The following is a 12,750-nucleotide window of genomic DNA, read 5'->3' as shown; positions in this document are numbered from 1 at the left end:
TATATATATTCGTAGGTATGTTTTAATTAGTGTATAATCACCTGAAAATAAGAATCGTTGTGTTTTTGTTACCTCAAAATTAGCTGTTTTTATCTACCGCCATGTTTGTACAATAACAATAGCCCAGTAAAGATAAACCAAACACTGACTGTTTTTTGAATGTTTCATGACCACAACAGTTTCTCCTACATACTTGGCAGGCAAGCTGTATTTAAATGGTTGCAACTTCACCACTAGATGCCACTAAATCCTAAACACTGGTCCTTTAATGCTTTAATAAATTGGGAGGGTGAAGCAAGAGAGTTGCTATCTGCAACTGCACCACAAGGCTGCTTAATGCTACACACTGGACCTTTAAGGAAAGTAGATTAAAACTACAGGATATTAATGAATACATGTACCATTTTCAATGAATTATTCATTTCTAATTTTATTTTCATTAATTCATTCCTCAATCTATCTTATTGTCCCTAATCATATTGTGATCTGCTTATCATAATGATGTAACTGTAATGTTCTTATTTCATCACAATCAATACATGATTATACTCATCTCATTGGTGTTTCAGTTACTTAAAAGACCCTACTGCTCATGTTTTGAAACTCAGCTGTGAACTATTGGTAAATCGATCAATAGTTCGACAGAATCAATGGGGGCTCAACAGTTGCCCTAGGCAACCAGATTTGGGCCTGTGTCATCCATTTAGCGCAGCTGCCGATTGGTGAGTGGATTTTCTTTGACAAAGCCATACTGCAGAGTCTTTTACCCGGTGTGCTGACCTGAAATATACACAGGCAATCAGTTACATGTGTCAGTGACTGAACCGCCATGTAAGAGGTAAGAAAGTGGGCCATCAAGAAGCACAAAGGAGGAGAAAATCTGTGTGGTGGGATCAGCTGTCACTCAAGCTGCCCTCCATCTGCCTTCACTATGGCAACAGAGTGTGGGTGATGGCCCTCAATCTCACACTGCCTCTGATAAGTGGAGAAATGTCCACTGTGAAGGACAGTTGGAGCCACACACACACTCTCTCTCAAACACGGTGACATACTGTACACATACAGGAGAGTGAAAACATCCAGCTGCTACAGGTGAATCATTCTTTCTGGAACAGAATATGTACAGAACAAATACGCATTTAAAGACCAAATAAAAATCTAATTAAATTGTGCTCATGGCATAGATGGAGAATACAGCAACAGTAGCTTTGAGCATATTCAGGGCCCTATCTTGAGATTTTCAAAAAGTAACATCCACATTTTGAATAATAATACTGATTTAACAGATTTTAAAAACAATTTAAAGTACTGGAGTCATGCACCCGGTTATATATATTTATATAAATTTGCGGGTGCGGGTAAAAAGATACTAAATGCGGGCAGGCAGCAGGTGAGAAAGAAAATGTGTTTGTTTTTTTTAAGAAATTAGAAAGTGTCTGTGCAGTCTTTTCAACATTTAAATCAGTTAAATATTATTAAGCCTATTTAGACACCAGTATTTTATTTTATTGTGAAAGCTACAAGCTTGCACATCCTCTAAGGAAACATACAGGGTCACGGGTCAGATCGTGGGTCAGATCGCAGGTGTTATATTAACAGGTCAGGTCGGGTCCGGATTTGACTTGGAGATAATTGCGGGTAACAGATCGGTTGCTGGTTCTGATGTCTGACTTTAGACTTGACAAAATCAAAAATGACTTGCAACTCAGACAGCATCCAATCAAGTTGCAGGAGAGAACCCTGAAGAGCTAACTTGGGACCTAAGTGCAAAGACTTGAGACTTAGCTGTGCCTCGCAAAAGAATGACTTGGTCCCATTCTCTGCAACCAAGTTGCTGATTATAGAGCTGGTGGTAACGAATCTACCACCATGCAGGTTGGTAGTGTGATAGTTTGATAGTGTTTCATTACAAACATCTGGAAAACTAGCGGGATCACCACTGAGAATGGAGCTAGAAGATTCAAAGGGCTGGTGATGGAAACAGGTTGCGGCGGAATCTCTTACAATAGAGGTCACTGTTGTTCCAGGTGAGTTTCCTACCTCCGTATTTCTCTTTTCTCTATCATTTTACACTCTCTCTGCTTCCGCTGCACTCCAACTCTCTCCCAGTGAGGCTGGTTGAGGATGCCTTAAGCTTAGACAGCAGTATTATTTATTCAAGGATTCATTAGAAGTATGTCATCACTTTCCTCTTCCCCTCGTTTCGCTCCAACACTCATAGAAAGAAATAATTAAAGAGTGCATGTCAGGCAAGGATGTGCTTGGTGCTGTTCGGAAGTTGGCCCCCACAGCCCAGTAGAGAGGAAGAGGTTATTAATGCATCAAAGAGCAACTTTATCAGAGTCCACTTAAGCTGGAAGAAGTGGGGGGCAGCTGTGGTCAGCTAGGTGCCGTATGGGGGTGGGTGGGGGAGCTGCTTGGCACAGCCACTGATGTATACATGTGATAACTGTTCTATCATGCATATGGACTGCTGATTATCAGCCATACCAACTCCCAGTAACAAAACCAAGAAGTTATGAGCCACAGAAACAACGGTAAAACTCCACTGATGTGTGTATGGTCAACAAAACACTGGCTGCATTTGCATGTGAGCTGTGGATGGGATTCTGATATCCGCACTTAGACAACAGCTCCACCTGGCAAATGCAAATGGACAAGAAGCTGATTACAGCCATTCAATGCTTTCAGTTCTGTCCAAATATTATCTGAGAGGACACAACATGAAACAACTCAGAAATTATGGCTAAAAAGCTATTCCACCCATCACTTAGGCTGTTGGTAAACTCTGAGGTATTTCAATTCATTTTCAGGGCTCCAGACTCACAACTATTAAAGTTGCAGTTTGTCATCACTTTTGGAGACAATGCAACTGTGCCATGCCAGTGGTTTATCCTTCTCAAATGTAGATCACCAGGGAGGAGAGATTTTTGTATACGTATTTCTGTTCTAATTCTAATACGAGGATTTTACAGCAATATAAAAACCATAACATCCGTGCCTGTACAGCATTCCTAAGGTTGTCCATCGTCTAGGCTCACTTGCCTTCATGGACAATGAAGCAAATCAATTATTTTAAAAAATGTAAGGAAAAGATAACTTATGCTCTATGCTATACCACAATGGATCCCAACCGTCTTTCTTAAGGGACCACTTTTCTATAATTTAGTAAACTAACAACCCCTGGCTCAGTGACATATTTTATCGATATTTTATATTATTTTCAAAACTCTACCATTAACTGAAATAGTGAAATAAGTAACTGCAAGATGTTTGTGTGATTTGGATGAACTCTGAGCAGATTTCTTGTTCAGAGAATGTTTTATATAATTCTGTCTATATGTCTATAATGTATGTTTTTATTATTTTTTAACAACCACACATAGTTACTATGCTTCTTTTTTAACCATTTTAGTCCTTTCTTGTCCCTGGTGCTTGACCATTGTTTAATTTATTTTACATTTACTTTTCTTTATAGAAGCCAACCAAACGCTGAGATATAGGCCTACTGTGTATATGTACGTTTTCTTATATGCCTCAAAAGGCCTCATAGCAGCAAACTTGTTTGGAAAAAAAGCTGATGAAAAGGCAAGGAGTCACTCTTTTAGACAAAAATGGCTCACATACCTTTTGTGGACAAGATATTATAATGAAAGGAAAGTTAAGTTGTACTCCCAAACATGGACAGGTCCTCCTAGTGGAAAAAAGTTAGTCTAGAGATCTGATTTTCTTTTTTCTATGTATGTGTGATTAATGTCACCCAATTAGTTGACTTAACTTATGTATTTGGATATTTGTGCACCAGCTACACCTGGACAAAAATCACAGCCAAGCTCAGTTTTGATAAATGCCATTATATCTCAAACTCCACATACACGCCTGCCACTAAGGCCACTCCTTCCATGACTAAACAAGGTACAGTTTACTGAAGCACATTCTCTTCATAATGACTGCAGGGCTTCCTCTACTCTCTCTGAACGGGGACGGTGGTTCCAGTCTCCTCCTGTCTAACCAATTATTTCCCTTAAGGCCAAATCCACTGGGCTCTTACTTATAAATATTCATTTTTGAATTATGGACCATTGAGCTTCACCCTATTTTGCGAGGCTTCTGCACACTCATTCCTGTGTCTCTGTGGTGACCACAGAGGCACAACAATCACTTGAGCGGCTGCCCCCTCATTTTGATTTATCGACTTTGTCGGTTTGTAACGAAAAGCCAGTGTCCCCACACTCCTTAAACATGCTAATTCATGCAAATATATTCCTGCCCCAGTATTCACCTTGAGGTAAAGCATACATGTTGTAAATAGAAATTTGCCATAATTTAATGATCTTTGGAAATCTTCAGTGCTTTTTTATTCTCTCCTTAAAACCTCTCTGGCTTCATTGTTATGTTAATGTATGCACACACATCTTCCAATTGCAGATCCAGCTGTGCCTGCCAAAACTTGTCTCGAGGGTGTGATGTCAGTGCTGGGAGGTAGTTACTGTACTGCTATGGACATTATGCATCTGTTAATATATAGGCCCAACCCTGCTTTGCCAGAACCTTGCTCATCAAGAATTTCAGGAGTCAGTCAATGTCGTGGTAGAACTAGGCTAATTCTGTCCAGCTTTTCAGTGGACCAAGGAGCTCTTCCTACATGATACAAGTAAGTTGGGCTTATTATTTTCAGTATTTACTATAGGGAAAGAAGAATTCATCAATATGTACTTAAAAAATTAAAACAAATGGGAATCAAACAAAAAATATCAGACTATAAAAACCATCTGCAGCATGTTTTCTTTAAATGACTTGAAGGGACTTTGGCTAACCTGCAGCACACTGAGCATGTCCTTCACCATTTTTCTCGTCCTGATAAAAGGAAGCAGATCCTTAGCTGTAATTGGCAACCTGTTTACAGTAAACTCTGTTGAACAGTGTCCTCTAGCAGCAGGACACAACCTTTTGCACCTGGGAACTTTTGCTAAAAATAAGCAAACAGCAAAAATGGATAAGCCTTTGATATAGGTATTTCTGTCTGTTTCTGTCTGGATAATGTTTTTGTGTATGCTTTAATTAGGGCCCAAGCAGCAACTGCTGTGAGGACCCTATTGAAATGCAAGGAATTATTAAAATTTTTTTGCCAAAAAGGATCACATTTTGGCAGCCACAACATGCTCAAATTTTTCACAAAATTAAATGGTAGCAGTGTGTGTCATGTTTTATAATCAGGCATATCATCACCGCAACACCCGGTTCCTCTAACCTCCACTCACTAAGACTTTTAGTTTTAATTCAACCAAACTTATATTATTCATCTTAAATTGCACATGTACAGTTTAGTTTTTTAGTCAAGCTGGTAAAATATTTTTTAAATTGCACACCATTGAACTGCATTGCATATAGTGTATATATTTTTCATTTATAGTTTTATATTTTCCATTATATTTTGTAATATTCTTATTTGTGATAAGATTGTATGTACACTGTACCTTTTTTTATTGCACTACATTCCCCAATGCTGCTGTGTCTAATTTGAATTTCTCCTACGGGGGATTAATAAAGGTATATCTTATCTGATCTGATTAATGTGAAATTTTCACAGTGTGGTCTACACATTATGCTTCTGCATGACACACGCAAAGTGTGAGGGCCCGATCATTGCTGCTTGCAACTTTAGTTTGATATATGGAATTCAGTTCAGTTGATACTGAATATAGCTTGTTAAGTACAATGTTTATGGGAGAGAGAAATGGGGACAGACAAGCAACAAAGGTCCTTGGCCGGACGTCTACAGGGGGTGTTGTGTATTATGTTATGTTATGTATTAACTTTTGATAAATTAAAAATAAATATATAAAGTTTGTTGTCTTTATATTAATATTATATTAATTTATAATATATTAATGCATTAGATGGAAGACTGCTCTGCCAAAAGCATGGTGTCTTTCAGCACTTTGTGATACTTGCTTGGCTGCACAATTTATCAAATATTAATTGCGACATTCGATTTTGGCTTCCCACAATTAAATTAACATGATTGTCTACGATATTGACATTTAAAATGCATGCTCGGCTCATAGAAAACTCTGCTTCATATCAAATCAATCGTTTCCTAAACCAACATCCAGCCACCAGAGATGATCTAGATATTCTGGTTTCACTATGGGGAGCTATCCTGCAGCTTCAGCCAGGATACTTTTATTCCCGAACACAATGCTGTATTAAGTTATTGCGAAAAACCAAACATTTCCGGCTGCTGCAGCTTCACTTTAAAAGCATTTAACTGGCTAAACACAAGTTGACTTTTATTTTGAAGTAAGCTTGTCACTGTCCACTATGGTTCAACGGAAAAGTGTCAACAAAACAAGATGGTCATTTTTGGAACTTTTTGCCAGTGGATCAGTTGTAACTGTGTCAGAGAGTGAGGGGTCAAGAAGGAGCAGTCACAGTGAGCTGTTAGAGGAAAGAGCTGCAGGTGACAAGCTGCACACCTCTCAACCAGGTAACCAGTGTCACTGAAATAACTTTGGTTGCTCCGATGATGGAAAAAGGCCAATTATTGCCTGACTACTATCAAAACGACCATAGTTTGTTTTGCTGCCTCCAGTATTCTGGGACTTCTAATAATGTCAAAGATTGTTTATTTCTGACAGTGTGCCATTTTTCTTTCTAGGGGGTTGATATCGGCCAATTAATCAGCAATCAGCAATCAGTCGACCTCCACTGGTAGCCTCATACAGACCTTGATAATCAGTATCACAAGTGATCTATCAGCTCACCAATGTCCAGAGGGCAAGTTAGACCAGTGGTTCCCAACCTGGGGGTTGAGTAACGAGGCACTTGCAAACACAGTAGCCTTATATCTCAGCATTCTGTCTAATTCTGTGAAGCAAACTAAATGAAATTGTTTGCTTAGATAGAATGTATGTTTGCTAAAAAACAAAGTTCCTATAACCATCAGAAAACTCACCTCTAATGTAATATTCACAGGAAATAATCTGCTCAAAATTCATCCAAACCACTATGTATGTACAGTTGTACAGTTTATCTGTTGTTCTCATATTAGACTTCATTATATCATAAAGTGTTCCTCTTATTCTGTTTTACAGCCCAAAACACTCACTGTATGCACACTAAAGTCAAAATACTTTAAAATGTTTTCAGCTTTTATGCCGTTAAACTGTCAAGTTTATACCACATTACTGAGCTGATTAATCAGTGTGTCAGTGACTAGCCCTTGTCACTAACACATTAAGACATACAAACAGGAGGCAGACTTTGAGCCAGAAAGTCAAATTGACATCACCGGGCAAGATGCCAAGTTAATTAAGTTGACAGGAGTTTAGAAGACTTTATCAAGTAGAAATTCAAAGAAAACACATCCAGAGCCAACAGGCTCATTTGTTCTCTTTTCCCCAGATACAGCACTCAAGTATTACGACTCCAATAGCTCAGTGTGTTGTTACAATCAGATCTCTGAAGCCACTCACCAAGCACACTAAAACATGGGACCGGTTATGAGAACCAACTTGCTGCTTTATTTCAAATCAATTCTCATCATCGTTCCTGGCTACATTGAGCTGAAATCATCCCAGAGTTTATAGCAAGGCCCCAGCATTTAAAAACATGGAACAAAAGCTCTGTAGAGCCCAGCTGGCTAATATAGGACCATACACATCTGTGTTCAACCTTTCAGCAGCAGGGTTAAATAAAGTTTCTAATGAGAGCAGCTGTTTGAGTCTGAGGCAGAACCAATCTTTAAAACCCAGCTGGCTCCTGCAGGACTCGCTGGACGACATTTTCAGGGCTATGAAGATACTGGATAAACGATCCCTGGTAAAAGACGGAGCAGATGTGTACAGAAATACAGACAGCAGACTGAGTTAGCTTTGTATGCTGTCTATACAGTGCAAGCAGTCATCCTCAGCAGTACATACCGTGTGCGTAAGACGGTGCCAATCTTGGGCCAACGCTGAGTGGGATGGAAGCTGACAGGCTCATTAACACAGCGGATACACAGCCTACGGCCATATGGGCAAACTGGGAGGACTGGGAATATCCCGCCAATCCACCAGCCACTTAAAACACACTAATTGGACACTGGTGTTGTCCGTATCCATTGGCCTCCCTGTCTGTATGTTTAATAGTGAAACTGAGATGGCCAGTCTGTGTACAGGAAGCAAGCAGAAACCATTTTTTTTTTTTTTGTTTTTTTAAATTAAATTATTGAAATTATAACATTTGTTGTGGATATGTTTTTTCTTCATGTCAGCTACAGTCTATGCAGCGTAGAAAGGTAGGATAACCCCACCCACATTTTTGCTTGGGTGTTAGTGTATGAAGTGGTGTTATGTATAGAGTTGTATAGTAATAATCTATTCCTTCCTACCCAACATTTGATTAGCTATTTCATGTTTCGGTATTGATCAATTTTTATTTTTAAATTTCTGCGCTACCTGGAGTCTGCTTGATCTTTTAGATCTTTTAAATCTCCAGTGATTGATCTAAGGCTCGATGATACTCACTAGTACACTACACAAAAGCAAACCTAACCTCTTTTCAAACAAGGTTGTTGTGTTTCTTCAAGCTGGTCTTAAAGATGTGTCATCATCTCAATACTCTCACACTAGAGAGCTTTATGACGTATTTAAGTTATGGAACAGCACTTAGGCATGTTAAGCTTAAACAATCTAAATAGTAGATTGACGTAGCAAAGAGCTCAATAGAATTATACACATCTGAAGTTCTTAACGGCCTATTATAACATAAAATTAATACATTAGCCATGCTATAATACAGTCATTGTTCTGGCTGATTGTACAACACGTTAGTCTCTGTGGACACATCCCTGTGACTGATGGAAGGATTAATTGTCAAGAGATGAGGATTGAAATTGACAAGCATTAAGAGACCTTCAGTACTCACAGTGGCAAACACACTGCGCCGCACACCACACACACACACACAACACACACACACACCTTGAGCCAGTAATCGCAGAACTGTGAAAAACACAAGAGCAACAGCGTAGACGTGATTAAACCTCTTTTTTCGTTTATCCAATTTGTCATGGCACAACACACACGCATGCACTTCCATCCACAAACCAAGTCAATTAACACATTATATGTGTATATATACACACACACAAACATTGCACCAAGCTGGAGCTGGTTTGTTATGATAGTCATTAGCATGAGTGACAGGAAGGTTAAGAGGGTGAGCAGTTACACTAAGTCTCCTGAAGTGTGACCAAAAAATCTTCTGAGGTTTTATGGTATCATACTTTAGGCTTCATCAACAAAAGGCCAGATTCGAAAGGCTGACCTTTCGCACTGTTGCATCTTTTTCACTATGATTGCAGTAATGATGGATTGGACAAGCCACTTAGGCAGACAGGATGGGAGCAGAACCTTTCATAGACAATGAATGTTTGTGGCATAATTTTCCGTCCTCCTGCTGTACCTCTTTCCCAAAGGGCTTAGCAGATTTCAGCTCCTGCTTTTTCAGCCCTGCTGCCTCTAATATGGCCCAGTGATGGCTGGGTAAAGCACTGCCAGAGGCTAGGGGGAATGTATGTACCAGTATGAAGTGTGGTTTTCAGTCAAGTTGTCAGTCAGACTGACGGTGTCATTGTGGTCGGCTGACAGCCAGCTGGAGGGCTACAGCACTTCAATTAGGAAGGAACATCAGCTCACTGGCCATTACAGCCACAGTCCTCTCCTGTTCACTGAGATGGAGGATAACAGAAGCATATATACACCCAGGGCATCCGCAAAACTCTCCCTGGCAGCTGACATGCAGGACAAGTCGTCCCATACAGACCGTTAATTCAAATGCCCCTCACTGGTATGCCCATACTGGGAAAATAATCCACTGCTAGGTAAGAGTCCTTTTATTCAAACCTAAAGCCGCCTGGAATCCACTTATTGAAACCATTATTATTATTACTAATGATTGTATTGCTATTATTATTATTAATTATTATTATTATTATTATTTATTATTATTATTATTAATTTTATTATAGTTGTTGTTATTGTTACTAACTATTGCTGCGGTACATCTCCCACGCCCACGCCTCTCTACACCCTCTCTCTCTCTCTCTCTAATCCCAACCAGTCGAAGGCAGACGGCCGCCCACCTAGAGCGGGGTCTGTCCGAGGTTTCTGCCTCTAAAAAAAGATTGTTTTTTCCTTGCCGCGTCCCAGTGCTTGCTCTTGGTAGGAACCTGTTGGGTCTCTGTAAATATTTCATAATTTCATTTTAGATAAGGCGTACAGTCTATACCTGCTCTTATATAAAAAAGTGTCCTGAGATACTATAGATATGAGGTGCTTTATAAATAAAAACTGAACTGAACTTACATTTGGGTTCAGCTTTCAACATTTGTAAGAAATTTTATAAACTAAAAAACTTAAGTATCAGTTGGAAAATTTGTTTGGTTTGAGAGAGCTATCTTCTCATCTTTTTCAACCCCCCCACTTAGTTCTGTTAGTAAGTTAGTAAATTAAAATCACCCTTAAAATCAGTATAGGAAAAACCAACGTCTGATCATTCCTCCTATCGTCAATATAAATCAGATTTCACCATATCAACACCATATATGTACTGTACAGTTCTCAAGCTGATGGTGGGAAACCAAAGTTGATGTATAAGGGGCATGAGAGATTCACAATGGATGCCTTAATAATATTCACAGCCTTGGGAACTGTACAGAAAAACTAAAAAGCATCATCATCATGCATCATCATCATCATCACTCGACACAAAAGGCAGTGGCAACTCCCAGCCCAAAGTTTGGTATGGCCCCATGTTGGTACTTAGGTGAGCAGAAATAGGCCTATATGCGGATTACTCTGGGTGTTAGGTGGTCAAATATTGACCATTTTAACTAACCAAAATGGCCCCACTTATTATTTCACGCTCTAACCCTTGCTCTCATTTCCTAACTAGAAACCACATAGGGAGCCCACATGGTCTACGATATGGACTACTATAGATGCACACAAAGTGGCCCCCACATAAGTTGCCCCTTTTTTATTTTGCCATAACTTGGTAATCCAAGTATACATATTACATAACATATACATGTTGCTGGACTACCCATGGCTGGGCTGTGTGCGTTGATGGAGCAACATCAATTTTTCCCAAAGGCTGTCTGGAACCTTTCCAGACAAAAGAAAACCTGAAAGACCAAAAATGACTTGAACTGAACTGTGGAAAGAGCTATCAGAGATGTGTACATCTATTTGGAGTTATGGCTCTAACATTACGAACAGGAACGATGAAACTCATGGAAAATCTTGCAGTACAGATCATTCAGTAAGGCTATTAATAATACATTATCTTTGATGAAATACTGATTGCAGAAAGCATATAACATTAATATTCTGTCAAGATAATTTTGGCCTTTGTGAAATTAAATCCAATTTCTTGCCAAGATTGAGAATGATTAAGATCGTATCCCACTCTCCATTATCGGTACACTTGGCTCAGCATAAAGACACGGCTAGCTGGCTTCTGATCCAAATATTAAAAATTAATCCTACCAACACCTCTAAATTTGACTAATTAACACGTTTTTGTCGTTGTTTAATCCAACACAGACATATACATAAAAACACTGTGTTTTTATGCCAGTAAGCTGCTCAATGTATTTCCTTGGCTGGGAACTATTCCTTGACTTCCTGGAGTCACAGTGGTTGCTTGGCAACCGTGACTTCAAGATTCCAACAATTTTCTCTTTTTCTTTTGGTCTTCTTCTTTCCTCTTTCCTCTTTCTCCTAACTTCAGATTGGAGCACTTCTTGATGCGCAGAAATATTGTTCATGAACATGCACTGTGTGAAGCGTTTCCACATAGCTCCACTATGTTGTATATTTGTCACAGCTGTAATAAATACAACATTTTCTAAACACAGTATGTCAAGCAGAGTCAATAAAAACATATTTTGATTTGACCAACCCGTCCTGACTTCAGAAATGTCTTGAACTGTCAGTCTTCAAAACACAACGTAATCCAATCCTAGCGTACAAACACAGACAAAGTACACAATGGCTCCTACCATCATCTATTCAGAGCGTAACAGCTTCTCTTTCAAGCAGAGCCATGGTTCGTTGGGGTCTCCACCTCTTCCGTACATTATATTGTTCTCTCTGTGATCCCTCGGGTAGCTAGTCATCTGAATGTCACACACACAAAAATGAAGAAAACTCCCAGACCTCACAAATGACCTCAAAGACACGCCTAGATTTTAAAATATACTCTGAAATTGAAGGATATATCAAGGTCACAAAATAGACTATTACACTATAAACAATTCACTACATTTTCAATTCCATGTCCTTTAGTGCACCCTTGAAAAACACAGAAGCAAGATCAAAACCACACTTTTGTAGATTCTAATCAGTGTGGTTTTATCACATGTAAACATATATAAAACATTTGTTTTTTTTGGACAAACCTTTGGTTATTAGTATTCTGCATGTAAGTGAGAGTTTAATGTTGATTCAACAGCATGGTTGGTTGTCTTCTGTCATGTACATTTTGTCATACTGTAGTTGGGTGTACTCTGGTTATGTATAGAATTGTTTGTGAACATAGTATGTTTTTGTATACTTTGGAAGAAATTAACTCTAGAGTATTTAAAGATCCCCTACAGACATGTATAAGACATATATACAATATCTGCTTGAACAATAATTTTTATAATTTCCAACATTAAAATCCTTAAAATCCTTCTACCTCATATATAAATTC

At 38.9% G+C, this 12,750-nt stretch overlaps 1 protein-coding gene across 1 annotated transcript in view; it reads right to left on the bottom strand.

Moving 5' to 3' along the window:
• ascc3 (activating signal cointegrator 1 complex subunit 3) overlaps positions 1-12,750 on the bottom strand; it is a 141,758-nt gene that overhangs the window by 98,709 nt on the left and 30,299 nt on the right. The window lies entirely within an intron of this gene.

The sequence above is a fragment of the Morone saxatilis genome, unplaced genomic scaffold (assembly GCF_004916995.1).
Source record: "Morone saxatilis isolate NCDOM2014 unplaced genomic scaffold, NCSU_SB_2.0 Contig24, whole genome shotgun sequence".
Classification (NCBI taxonomy): domain Eukaryota; kingdom Metazoa; phylum Chordata; class Actinopteri; family Moronidae; genus Morone; species Morone saxatilis.
Note: the sequence above shows the minus strand (reverse complement) of the source record. Positions and strands in the feature narration are given on the sequence as shown.